Source organism: Etheostoma spectabile, chromosome 8 (assembly GCF_008692095.1).
Source record: "Etheostoma spectabile isolate EspeVRDwgs_2016 chromosome 8, UIUC_Espe_1.0, whole genome shotgun sequence".
Taxonomy (NCBI): domain Eukaryota; kingdom Metazoa; phylum Chordata; class Actinopteri; order Perciformes; family Percidae; genus Etheostoma; species Etheostoma spectabile.
The window spans coordinates 16,104,889-16,119,218 of NC_045740.1; the positions used below are offsets into that span (position 1 = coordinate 16,104,889).

A 14,330-nucleotide genomic window follows, 5' to 3' on the forward strand; every position below is an offset into this window, starting at 1 on the left:
AACAAGATCTGAGCCCCTCTGGAAGCATCACAATTTGAGTTTGGACTGGTCTCAAAAAATAATTTCTAATGCTGACAAAAGAACAAACACAAAACAGGAATTTAAATCATGTCAAGTGTAATTTCAAATTGTGTGAGCCGCTCTGCCCTGGTGATATTCATGTGTCATGGCTAATAGGCTGCTTTTACAAGTCGTTTTGTTCGCCTATATGCGTAATTGCCATGCCAGCATATTCAGAGCAGCCGACTCTCTCATCATTTCTGTCGAGCATTAAAGCTGAGTATCCCTTCTGTCCATCAACATGCATGGATGGACTTTACTGCCCTTCCTGTTCACACACAGTTGTCCTCAATGTCAGCCACATAGCACTATTTCGTATTTCAAAAGTTTGAATAGGGTTTTCCTACAAAATGAAAAACTAGTTGTGTAAAAACAAGCCCCAACTTGTCAGTAAGTTGTGAGTTTTTGTTCATTTTTTTTAATCTTTCTTGGCAAACACATTATATGGCACTATTTCTATGATAGGTTCATGTCCAACGACTGGATGGATGACAAAAACCTCTACAGACAGCAATGTCAAATTTATTCTCAAGCTAACACTCTTGTTAGGATGCTTTCTATGTGCTCTGACTCTGTGAAGTGCTCTTTGTTTAGAACCTACATCACACCGCCATATACTGCTCAACTGTGGTCGAACTGTAAGAAAAGAGTATGCAGAGGCTCATGGTAGCCTACAATGATGCAATGAGGCTGCTGCTTGGTGTCCCTAGGTGGCAGAGTGCCAGTCAGCTGTTTGTGTCCACTAGCGTGCCAACTTGTGAGGCGCTCTTAAGTTTTATGTGTCGTCTGGACAAGTCAGAGAACCATATGATTGAAGCCCTAGTCAGTCCTCTGGAAAGCTGTTATAGATACACTTCTACAGTAGGTTAAGACAACATTAGTTCAATAGCCTGTTTATCCTATAGGAAAATATGGAAATATTATGTATGTTTGAATCTCCTTTTCATACTGTGTGATGTGTGATATGGACCTGTGTCTGCAGTAAAGCTTTATTATTTTATTATTATAGCCTAATACAGTCTCTGTGTCTCCTCTACAATCTCCAAAAAAACTACAAATAACTTACTTACAAATAACATAGAGTGCAAGTGTCAGTACGGAGCAAGCTCTGTTTTATCACTGTGTAGTAGAGCCACTATTAGGGGTTGAGTATTAGATACATACAAAGTAGTGTACATTACTTTGATAAGGGTCTATATGCTATGATTTACTTTATATATACTATAGGTCTGGCAATAGGAGACTACATTTAAAGCAACAAATAAAAATGGTTAAACTTTCAAGATTATAAACCCTCCTGTTGTCTTTGGGTCAAATTTGACCCTTTTTCAAAAAAATGTCTATATCAGAAATTTGTCTTTCTTTCAACCAAGTTTCCAAAATGAACATGGATGGTTCTATAAAACGCTCTTGTCAAGTAGAATGAAGGATCAGTTCACTACTTCCATTGAATTCTGAGTGTTTTATTCAATTGTATAGCATATTTCTGCTTTAAAACTCCACAATTAGTTTTAAAAAATGTGGAAAAAATTGCAAGTGATAATTAGTCAAACAAAACCACAAAAAAGCAACAAAGATATAAAAAAAACGTCAAAAACATTGAAAAAAGTGACAAAACTAAAACAAATTCAACAAAAAGTCCTGAAAGTTGAAGAAAAAAAATTCACTTTTTTTTTTTTTTAGAAACGTGTTAACATTTCTTTAGCCGGGAGGACAACACAAGGGTTAACGTATCAAACTTATGCTGAAAAAATAACACTAAAAATGTAAGCGTTTAATAAATTTGTAATGCCCTAACAAACAGATGAGAAGTTCACTTTGTATTACTCCTTTACATTCACCTGACCATCACTAACTTTACTTCATACGGTGTAGAAGGCTTGACAGTTTGATACATAACAAACAACAACAAAAAGTAGCCACTTAAAGTCTGTGAGGAAGGTTCTTGCTGTCCTTTAGCACCCAATGAATCCATCTGCAGGGGGTTGACAGAGTAGCAGGCTGCTGTTAGCGGTTGACTACAGTGTCATGTTACTTACAGTAAGGCACCTTCAATTGTAAATGTCTTAATTAAAGATGAAGTAGGTAAGACTTATAAAACTAACATTTTGTCATATTTGCTGAAATTGACCCCATATTCAAGTAGAAGTACATGAAGCGTGTAAAATCCAGCTCCTCTGGCAACACTTACAGCCAAAAATCCACCTCTTCCTGTTTAGATCCTCCAATCAGGGCCAGGGGGGGTGTCTAACTGCATGTCAATCACTGCTCAGGCACCTGATTCATTCTCCCTCGTGGGGGGGGGAGGGGCTTAGAAGACCATTTGGGCTTTAACAGAAAGGGGGGGGGGGGGGGGGGACTGAGAAGTTGTCGATGTTTAAATTCTTTGGCTAATTCCTGGATCGTCACAATCCTCCCTACAGCCCCTTTAAGTGAAAATGGAGGTTAAATTGGAAGAAAGTGGACGTTCGGTAAAATCCGCAAGACATTCCATTCCTACAGACTGAATCAACAGTTGATGAGTTTCTGTTGGATTCTCAGGATCTCTCCATTCAAAAAAAAAAAGTTCAGGTTATGAAAGTAACTTCACAAACTTCAACAAACCCAGGCTGACATATAAGGTGAACTCGGTTAAACCGCGCTGGGTGACTGACTACAAGTGATTCTGTCTTCCTGAAGTGGAAGCATACATTATGTTGAGCATATGGGAGTGAATATTATACCCAAAGCCCGAGAATCCCTTTCTCTCCCCTCTCTTAATAAACATGATATTCAAGCTTTGCCCGATGCTCACTGAACCAGCTAAGTACTTGACGGCAACATCAATGCATCCCCGAGTGTATGAATAAACAGTCTGGATTCATGCCTAAAGTGTTTCAACTCCTTCCTCTGATAAACTTGGCATTGGTGCTAAGCATACTGTAAGTACGGTCCATTCTCTCACTCATTCCGCCGGGCAGAAAGTCAGTCCCACGCTTACAGCCATTCATTCAGTGATGACATTACGATTTCTCCTCACGGGGGCTGAACACAGGCCGCAGCTTAGATCAGCTATCGCCGAAGCGACCTTCGTTCTACGGCGCTTACGCCTCACTTCCTCTGTGTCACAGCGATGCTCAGTGGCTGCCCGATAGTTTCCAGCTGCCCAGACAATCATGACCTGCACTACCTCAGATAATCAACATGGTGAGGCACTGGGGACAAGAGGCAGACCCACAATTATTTGTGGCATTTGTCTAACCTTTCACGGGGAAAAAAAGAATCAAGTGAGTGGCTGCTGGGACTACCTGAGTGGATGCTGTTGCAATCGTCAGTGTCTCAAAGAAGCAAAACAAGTTCAGCGCATCGCACGCTGTGAGAAATGTCATTTCTCAATGCGGTAATTCAACCAGAATCTTCGTTTCAGATTTGTTCTATAAACAACTGGAAACATCCTGCTGCTAGGGAGATATTATTTCAGCATTTTCAAATGCAGTTCCAACGGTTACATCATGTTGTACACACACGTGAAACTGATTCTCTTCAATTCTTTGGGAAAAAAAAGGAGAGGGAGTGGAGTTATAAAACTCTATTGACAACGTTTGGAAGATAAATATGATTTTAGAAGAAATGACATAGCTTCCTAGGATGTTCATAAAATGTCTGCATTAACTGTAACAAGGCAACAGAGACACCGCCTGCTCATAATTCCATCCTAAGAGTAAGAGATATTAGAGTTCTCTAGGTTTATGTTCTGCCTGATCACACAGGGTCAATGGAAACCGTCTTCCTTTTGAGAAAAATGACTTCATTTAAATTACTTGTACAGTATAAATGAATGCAAACGCATGACTTTTATTCGAGAAGTCTAGTCATTTTTTAGCTGGGAGAGATTACATACACAGGCCCTTTTTTTTTTTTAGCACCAGCCTGGCTTCTGCTTCGCACCGCTAGTCACAGCTGGAATCTGTCCAGTATTACCACAGTATAACCTTTAATGTCCAGAGAGTGGACATAAGGAGCAGTTGTGAGTCTACTCAATGTTTCCGTGTCCACTGGACTCATGTCCAAGGTGCTGCTCCACTGTCATTACACACCTGGTGGGTAGCTTGCATCTCTGAAGGGTGGAATTCATATGTGAATGTACGTAAATGCCTGTAATATTTATCCATAGCTTTCATGTGTTAAAGATCATGGTTTGCTTAATGTACAAACAGCCAATTGTTGTGTTTTGGTGATACACAACAAGGCCAACACGTCCCCATACCTAAACGACAGAATAGGTCTGTAGCCAATGACTCCCAAAACAGGCATATATGAGCACAATGGTTGCTTATACACTTGACTATAACAAGGGACCACGTGGGTAGTTTTGTTACATATTTAACGTAACCGTTGCAATTTTAAACCGTTTAAATGTGTGGTTGCCATTGTGAAACATATATAGTTAAGTTTAGGAAACAAAAATACTTAAGCTAAGGAAACGATCACGGATTGGCTTAAAACGAGTCACATAAAATTACAACTTTAGTCGATAAAGGTTGGTGTACTTAATGAAGTGACTGTTGGTTTTCCATGGAACACAAACCCTGCTCTCCAACCTGCCTCCTCATGCATCACTTAGTCTTTTGCTCCTGCGATACTTACTAAGACAACTAGAGGCTAACAACAAACATAAATATAGGTTGTTATAAGATGCTTGCACAATTGACTTACATGGTCATTTTCTGGTTGAGGATGGTCTGACAAGGCAACAACATACAAATATGCAATAATCCTATGCAGTATATCTAATATCTTTCTTTCTCAACATAAAGATGATTCAGCAGTTAAACAGGTGGTTCAGTGGCAAATTTTCTTGCCCATCACTGCTGAGAACTGAGGTCAAAATACCAGAAAATGGACCTCCAACTAGTGTTCACATGAACACAGTTGGCTGCATCGCAGATCAGAAGCCAGTGAGGGATCTAGTCTTTATGGCCCCCATAAAAGCCATGATAGTGCATGTTTGGCATCGCTATTTGGCTTAGAATTATTGCTGTTAGTAAATTAATTAGATTCTTTGCAACCCCAACAATCTAGCAGGTTATTAACCTAACAAATAGCTGACCACTGGTGTCTATTCTGAGACATACAGTATATATATATATATATATATATATATATATATATATATATATATATATGTATATGTATATATATGTGTGTGTGTGTGTTCTTAGTCCAAGAACATATCCAAATAGATTTAACAAAAAAGAAAATCCATATCCAGTATTTTTTTGGGTTGGGCACTTGAATGGACTCTTATACTGCTATACAGAACTATATAACCCCACAAGGCTGGTGAATATTTTTCTTCTGGATCGAAATATTTCACATTGCGTAATCGGTAATTTTTCACCCCACCAACCTCTTTAAGGCAAGCACTACAGATCAGGGGCAGGCTGGAGCAGAACATCCTGCAGACAGGAGGCATAACTGGTTCTTAAAGGGCCCATTATATGAAGAAAAAAAATCACTTTTTCTGGGATTTGAGGTGTTATTTTGTGTCTTTAGTGCTTCCACATGCATACAACTTGGGGAAAAAAACTATCCATGCTGTTTTGAGTAAGATAAAGGTTTCTGAATGTCCTCTGTCTTCAGTCTCTGGGTGAGCTGTTCAAAATCTGCATGGCTTTCTCCGTCACTAGCCGAGATGAGGTGGCTAACCATAAGACATGCTAGCGCTAGCATGCTAGCTTGTTCTCAATGGCAAAACACTGCTACAACACACACTAGTTCCCCATAATCTCCAAAAGAACTACTTCCATGTCCCTGTTCTGCAGCTATTCCAAAAGTCTGCCCTTGTTTAGAAGAAGTCTTCCAGCTAATCCTGCCTTGTACTGGTCAAAGTTGGAGAAACAGTTAGCTAGCTGATGTTATCACTACCTAGCTACTGCGCATGTACAACTCCCAACAAAGATAGTAAAGTAAAGTGAGATGTCTCACTCTGTAGCTAAAACAGAGACTCAGACACACAGGGTGAAAACAGAATCTGCAGCAATGTGCAATACAACAAAAACATGGTGTTTACCATGTAAACCTATTCTGGTAAAACCTCGAAATACAATTATGAACCTGAAAATGAGCAGAATATGGGCGCTTTAATGACACTGATGAGTAGGGCTGGGTACCAAATTCCATACTTTTTAGGCACCGACCAAACTGCTCTAGTATCGAGTATTGAAAATAATGAAAATCCAATTTCATCAGTAAATCTCATCATCATCAGTGAGCCATAGAGCATGCAGCATGCCTACCAAGAGCTATAAAATGCTTGTACGCTTGAACGACTGGCTGTCTAACGTTTCATGTGGCAGAGACACACAGGAAAATCTCTAAGTTACACAGAGACGGGGCTCAGGTAGTACGAGCTGAAGAATAAATAAAAAGATTTGTGCTGTGATGTGTAATGTTGTAATTTATTTTTGTTTTTATAAAATTGGTATCGGAAAAAGTCTTGTTTACGAAGCCATATCAAAAGTCACGGTATTGGTATCTGTACCCGATCGAACCATTTTTGAACAATACCCAGCCCCACTGATGAGGTCTCCTATCTGTTTTTCAAATTCAAAGCCTGACTGCTGTTGTACAAAATACATTTTCAAACTAAAACATAATTGGGATGAGTGAGTTTTTGACAGCACGGAGATAGTTTTGCTGGCTTGTGTACTTCTTAAATCTGTCAGTGAAAATGAATTCATTCCAATTAACAGTGGTTTCACAGAGTACTCCGGTAACAAGCTGAGGCTCATTGGGGGAGACTCGACCCTCTGTGACCCCTAATAAGCCAGCAGCCTCCTGCCAGAGGAAGCCCGAGCCGCTGCGCTTGTAATGAGCTGCTGTTTTGCTACCGGCCTTTCAGATGAGCCATGGAGCTGTCATTCGCACCGCAGGACATCAACCACTCCGCCAGATGATGCAATTCTTCGGCTACTTTAAGGACAATGCGTGCCTTTTGCAGATGTGTTACTATTAACAGTTTCCATTCAGCGTTCATAAGGTAAAATCATGTCAGCTATTCTTTTAGTTTTCATAATGTGGAATTAACAGAATCACAGAAGCTGAGTTTAAAAAAAAAAAGAATCATAAATACGGCAATGTGATTATGTTTCTGACTAGTTGCTGTTCAGATGTGTTGCTCTTTTCTTACCGCTGCAATTGTGATATTAAGAGAACTGGAGTCAGCCAGTCAGTGACGAAGGCCTCGACAAGGCAAGTTACTTTATGTGTGTGGGATACATGCTGTTCCATGCAACTACAGACCATTTAGTTCCTTTCTTAATTTAATGTTTCTTTAATTGAACATTTACTTTTATTAGTCAGCCAACAGTCAGTTGTAAGGAATGACAGTCCAATGTGTCAATGTGTCAATGTGTCTTGTTCAGTCCAACGAATGCTCCAAACATTTATAATGTCATAAAAACAAGCAATCCTTACATGTGTATAGTGTTTTTAAAATGTTGATTCATTCAGCATGAGTTCATCAAAAATAAAATATGTATGTACTGTATATGGGTATATGTATGTGTATATATAAATTGGTGTGTAACATTGACACTGTGACCTCCATGTAGGCTATTTATTTGTTGTGATCCATTAGGCAAAGATTTAATTTAGATAAACAATGCCTCCTGCTGTTTATGCTTCTTCAGTGGAGCTATACTGTGCTTAAAGACATAGTTAAAGATCTGGACTCTTCTCTCTGATTGTGCCGAGTTGCTGTGTTCGGATGGGAATTGGATGCATGCTCTCTGAGTGTGACTGATGTTATCAGACACACCAGCACACACGCTGTGACGCCTGTGCGTTGAGGGAGGCTGACCCGGGTTCCATCTCGGTGACACACTGCAGAGCTTGATAAGAACCACAACACGCGTGTGGGTGCACGTGGCCTCACCTGCGAGTCCTCCAGCATCCATCAGCTCTCAACTCGCTGTCAAACATGCCAACATCACAGAATCATCACTCACCATCCAGACAATGCGGGGTGTCCAAACGCAGTTGTCAGCGGGGGTGGGTATCTGAAGAAGTGGGCAGCTTTCTCTTCCTTTCTCCCTATATCTTGTCTCCTGATAGATTGGCTGAATTTGGCTCGGTACGGGCACCCGACGCGCTTCGCGATCTCGGATCTCCGGGCAGGTAGGCGGGCAGGCACCGCTGGAGATTTCTGCAGCGGCTGGTGCACCACCGCGCGATTAGTTTCCTTCCCTCTCGCGTTTGGATCTTCTCTTTGTCTTCAGCTCTCACATAAGACAAACTTTGGGAATTTCACGGGGCATCTCTATCTGTCGAGATTGCTGCCACATCGCTTCTGTGGTCCCGTGGCTGTTGATGTTGCGCTCCGGTCTGCTCTTTCTACTGCTCTTCCCCGGCGGCGGAGAGGAGGGCGGTGCGACTGGAGTCGTGCGCTCCAGCGGTGCATGCGTGGCACGCACGGTCACATCCCTGAATTCACCTGTCACAAGACAAAGTGCATCGTATTTTAAAATGCAACCAAAAATACAGGCTGTAAAAAACCAAGAAACCCAGGGGCGTTTATACGGTTTTAGGGAACCCATTTCTGCTCCATTTGTCCAAGGTCCCCCCCTCTGGGAGGAGATTAAAAGAAAAAAAGCAATTAGTTTAGAAGCCCTGCAGATGTGTTAGGATTCTCTGGGTTTGGAGGAAGTCACTGACCCATTCTATAAAGTTAGAAGATAACTGCCCAAACTTTCATGTCAAAAAAATCAATCCAGATCTAACAGAGGTCTGGGGGACTTAATCACGGTTTCATCCCACGGAGCCTTTCAAAGGCTTTTTGTTGCCTTTACTGTCAAACGGGAGATAACTGGGAGAGAGAATTAAACCAACCTTCATGGCAGGGACCTTGAAACCTCTCCAAGACCCTGGAGCCCCAGATACGGAAGCCCAATCCTCTGCCATTTTTCTTTTTCAGTTCTTATTTCTGTTCTGAGAAAGTAATGTTCTATCTCAGTGACACTACAGATTAAATACAAAATGCAATCAAATATCATACAAGTGATACAAAACCAGTGTTGGAAGGTTGGAAGTCTTCTGTTTATGCTACTTACACTCTTAATGCTTTATATTAGCTCTAATATTGTATTTTACTTCATTTTTTGCTTCCATGGATTGTCAGCCTACTTTGCACATACAGATTTTACATACAAAACTTCATATGAATCTTAAAAAAACATGGTGCAACGTTTTAGGTTAGATGCTCCAAAAACATATGTAGAAAAATGTGTAACGTTGTGTCTAAACCCTAAAGCCTCCATAAATTGTGCTTAGATATTGTGAGAGCAAAAATCAAGACATTAATCAGTAAGGAAAGACAAAGTGTAAAAAAAAAAAAAAAAAAAAAAATCCACTGTCTGGTGGGCCTATTAAGTCAATCTTATTAGAACATTTCATTGAAAACGAGCCAGTCACACACGGAGGATACTGTGGATACCAGCTCATGCTCCAGCTGAGGTCATATTTGGGCTAAGCTGTTTATATGCATATTCACATCCTAATGACAAATACTCCAGCATACATAATTAAGCCGAATACTTTGGATATTGTCATGAAAAGGGAACTCAGTGTGACCACAAAATAACATTAAATAGGGTAATATCAGCCTAACCCAGCACATAATCATGATGGGGGCTTATACCGGATGGGGACTGGTTGCCATGCCCCAAATGGAAATGTTGAGCCTCCTGAATAATATTGGGATGTAAATATGTATAACAATGCTTCTATTATAACACATTACAGTGTGTCATTGTTGAAGTGAATATCTATTATTGGTACTGATGTAACACCAAGCAAGCCAGGAATTGTTGCTCACTGTTGTCATTCTAAGCAGACATAGATAGATAGATAGATAGATAGATAGATAGATAGATAGATAGATAGATAGATAGATAGATAGATAGATATTGATCCCAAAAAGTTGGAAATTATGGTGTTACAGCAGCAAAATCAGTCACACAGCACAGTATATAAATATAAATGAAATGCTAGGATACAATGTACACACATACAATATACTTATAATAATAATTGGATAAGGTGACGTACATTCATATATCAATTGAAGATTGTGCACTTTAAACACATCTGATGACTGTTGTTGCACAGCAGCAGAGATAAAGCACAAAAAAGATGCATTAGAGAAGTATTTTTAACTAGGATAGGCCTGCATAAGCATTTATAAAATATATTAACTTGATTGACATTTAATTTGAAACTGTGTTGCTCTAATAACTCACTGTGTTATTGTCTACTGTCTACCATTCACCCTTCACATGCCGTACCTAGGAGCCATTTATTGTTGTTGTTACAGCAAGCATTATTTATTACTTCCGCCCAAGTTGTCAATCAAAAACCACGCCCCACCAGGAGGAGAGCTACAGAGACGGATCTCCAGGTATCAGTTGTAGCGAGTCCAATTCAACAAGTGCAAACTTTAGTGCAAGGGGTCTGATCCCGGATCAGCAAACTCCCTGTTGTTGCCGTTAGACCAAGAGCCGCAGCTGGTCACCAGTCACAGCCGGTCGTGTGTTGTATTTTGATCTGCACTACAAGGAGCACTGGGCTGTACTGATGTTCAATCCTAGAAAAATGTATGGTTAAAAAAACAACAGCTGGCAATACAGTACTTTTATTCAGCCTTTAGTGGTGTTTGCTGGTATCCCTTTCAGGGTGCATACAGCCCCAACAAGCTTTAAAGGTCCCATATTCTGCTCATTTTCCGGTTAACACTTGTATTATTTTATCTTATATTATTATATTTTGGGTTTCTGCTAGAATATGTTTACATGCTTAACACTTTATTTTTCTCATACTGCCTGTCTGTATCAACCCTCTGTATCTTTAATCCCCCCCTCCTAAAAAGGCTCTGATTGATCAGTGTTTCCGGGTTTTCTGCGTCTGTAGCAGGGTCTCTGCACATGTCATTGCACCCGGGGAATGGAACTGTAACTGCACTGTAGCAGCACTTCCTACCTAATACAGTATTGTTGTTAAATCGCAACTGTACCGAAGTCCTGACGGGTCCTTTAACGGCACAGTTTCTGTATACGGGCTGTGTGCATTTCTCTGTGGATTAAGCATTTTGATAAATTGATTGTATTTAGAGATGTTCCTATACCAGTATTGGTATTGCTTCCAATATGGCCTAAAACGCTGGTATCGGTAAGTACTGGAGTTTATGCACCGATATGGTACCACCGAATGAAAATCTACATTAAAGTCACTTTTTACAATAAGAAACCTTTAACAATAAGAGGCAAAATTCGGTGGCCCAAAATAACCCTTTAGCTATATTGCCTTCATCTTATTGCTTTGAGCGCACGTTAATATCTGAGGGTCCCTCAGACGAGTGCATCAACATTTTTACTAACTCACATCTTCCCTCATCTGGACTTTTATGGCAGGAAAGTGAGCAAACTTTGTTCAGAGACCTTTCAGTAAGAAAATGGTTTGAAAGTATGATTTGAGGTATAGGAACAATAACACCCTGGGTCCTGATATTTAAATTGACTTGGTGAAGATATGACCATAATGAGATTCCCTCACACCTCAACATGCGCTACTTATTCACGGCCACAAGTGACATTATAAATGCACAAAGAGAACTTTTGATAAAGTGTTTCTGTTCAGAAAAAGAGGGAAAGTGTTTGTAGTCCAGCTGTACACTAAACCTCCAGAGAACCCAACCAGATTCTCCTTCCCTGAGGTGTATAAAACCTACTCTCTCTGCTTATAGTTTTGTACCAGAATTATCTCAGGACAGAGCAGAGCTCAGGGGCTGGAGAGGGCTTAGGATAAGTCAGAGTGACAATTAGTGGAATGACACATCTTGACACGTCAGAACCTCCAAACAGCCACTGGTGAATCATAGGAGCATGTCCAGAAATAGCCTCCGCAGCCCCAGCAACAGAACAGTCCAAGGCCTTTGTCAACTCTGTTTTTGCATCCTATTCTGGAACACTTTCCAAACTCTCTGAAAAGTGAACAATCACATGCTGGATGTGTGTATTCATAAGCAGTGTGAACCATTTGCTACAAAAAAAGTAATGCACTGTAATTTGTATTACTGTGTGCACCACATCAACTGCTGCTGTATAAGAGCGTGAAGATCCGCTTAGGGAGGAGGTCGAGGTGGATGTAGTCTATATCAGTAATGTTTTGTTTTAGGAATTGCTCCGGTGCTGCCAGAAATTCTGCCCGATGTCCCTCATTTTGGCCAGATGTCCGTCACCTTCCGCTTTCTTCGGGTTGGCATTCTAAACTCTGGTGAATTTATGGGGACTAAGGTTAACTGTTCCTCAGGGACCTCATGTATGAAAGACTCTGCAGCTTTCATACCAGTATATGGCGTACAGCCAAAACTTGAAAAGTACCTACGCACAGAAATATTCCTATATATAAAACCGGGCGTACGCCAAGTCCTGCTCACCTTTCCTTTATACATCACAATCAAATTGAAATTGAGCGCATGTGAACGAGCCACCAACCCCGCCTTGCCTCCTCGCATAAATTAATATGGAAATGACTATAAATGTGGAGCAGATGGGAGAAAAATTTCTTATGACATTAAAGGTGCTGATTGCAGACGTGGAGGAGAGAAAGAAATGTTCTGTTTGGAGATTTGTCATCTAGAATAAGCAATAAAAGAAAATGCCCAGAGTGGCAACTGGTGACCATGGCAGAAATAAAAAAGGTCTAATGTCAAAGTGGAAATCAAGCCGATAGTGGCAGCGCCACACCAGATACAGAACAACATGCATCCCAGTGTCAGTCCAAATTACGCACAATGAGCAGTTTGAGCTCACTAATGTAATGGCATTTATTTTCTAAGTGTTAGTACGCTCAGTGAAACTGAGTCCAGCGAGCGGGAGACCCAGCTCAAGAAGAGGGGAGGTTAGTGATGCCAGCGTCTCCACGGCAGATCTGCTGCACCACGCATGGATGAAATAATGACATACTTAATAGGATTACAGTAACAGAGATATGTGCAGAATCAAAACAGTCAAGACGGACCAGTGTTTGGTGGCATGAGTACACCTTGTTCACTTACATGACCTACAAATCATCCACGGGATCAAGTACCCATCCAATGAGTTGGCCTTCCCGACACAACGTTTGTTCCCGGGGAGATGGATCCTTGCGTCCCGCCTCCTGTACACCACAGAGTTCTGAGCCTTTGCAACTACACACTCACAGATACTATTGCATTTTCCCGTGCCGATCTTTTTGTTGCACAGTGAGTAAGATATTTCATCCATGGGAAATACAGAGGATGACTGAAAATATTTTGTAAGTGGATTTTTTTCATTAATTTCCCATTTATGGAATATCAGTGGGTATAATTGTTTTTTCCTAGACAACGTCACAGTCACAAGCCAGTAAGTGAAGTGTACATTTTGTAATTTGTTTATTGATTTTTGGCACTTTTCAGTTGGATTTTGCCACAGAGCCAGAAAAGACTTTACAGACGGCCCGCACATTCTCACAACTGCTCAACAGTTTGCGTGACGGCCCACATATTCTCACGTCAAGTTCATTTTTTATACATTACATAGTGTCCGTAAAAGGCAACGTTTAAACATACAAGAGGCCCCAGATCTCTGCAGGGTAAATCCAGACATCTAGCTAGACTATCTGTCTAATCTGAGTTTTCTGTTGCACGACTAGAACTACCTTTAAATGTTCCACTAAAGAACAATATTCTTCCTGAGGCTATTTTGCAGAAGGCACTATTACTCCATCCGGCGCTTAGCACTGCCCAAGAAGATTGTGATTGGTTTAAAGAAATGCCAACAAACCAGCCCGATCCTCCTCCGCAGCGCTGTGGAGTAAAGTCTGGCAGTGCGAGACTAGGGTGGATGGATTGGTCCTTAACACGGGGGCGGAGTTTGTTTACCAGAAGAAGTTAAGAAAAAAAAAAAAGACTATCACCCCAAAAAAGGGTGTTCATGTCCCGGGAGTACTCCTTAAGAGGACAGGTGTTTTAACTCAAACCACAATCTACTTGTTTTGGTGCCTGAACTTAACTGTCGTGAAGACCACTAAACGGAACCATGTGACCGGCTGTCACATAATCTCGTAGGATGTCATAAAAAGTCTTGTGCATGGGTTTTTGTAAATTGACTGTTTTCATATAGCACTTTTCTAGTTTTAACGACTACTCAAAGCGCTTTTACAAATTACAGGAACCATTCACCATTCACACACTGTGGCCAAGGCTGCCGTAC

The 14,330-nt window shown here is 40.8% G+C and overlaps 2 long non-coding RNA genes across 2 annotated transcripts in view; one reads left to right on the forward strand and one right to left on the reverse strand.

Moving 5' to 3' along the window:
* The window catches only part of LOC116694240 (uncharacterized), a 17,448-nt gene extending 14,954 nt beyond the window's left edge, over positions 1-2,494 (forward strand). The window contains exon 3 of the long non-coding RNA XR_004333089.1: positions 2,280-2,494. This is a non-coding gene — a long non-coding RNA (uncharacterized LOC116694240). The remainder of the gene's footprint in view (positions 1-2,279) is intronic.
* Positions 2,495-7,715: 5,221 nt separating this feature from the next.
* LOC116694241 (uncharacterized) overlaps positions 7,716-14,330 on the reverse strand; it is a 16,286-nt gene continuing 9,671 nt past the window's right edge. Inside the window, exon 3 of the long non-coding RNA XR_004333090.1 lies at positions 7,716-7,727. This is a non-coding gene — a long non-coding RNA (uncharacterized LOC116694241). The remainder of the gene's footprint in view (positions 7,728-14,330) is intronic.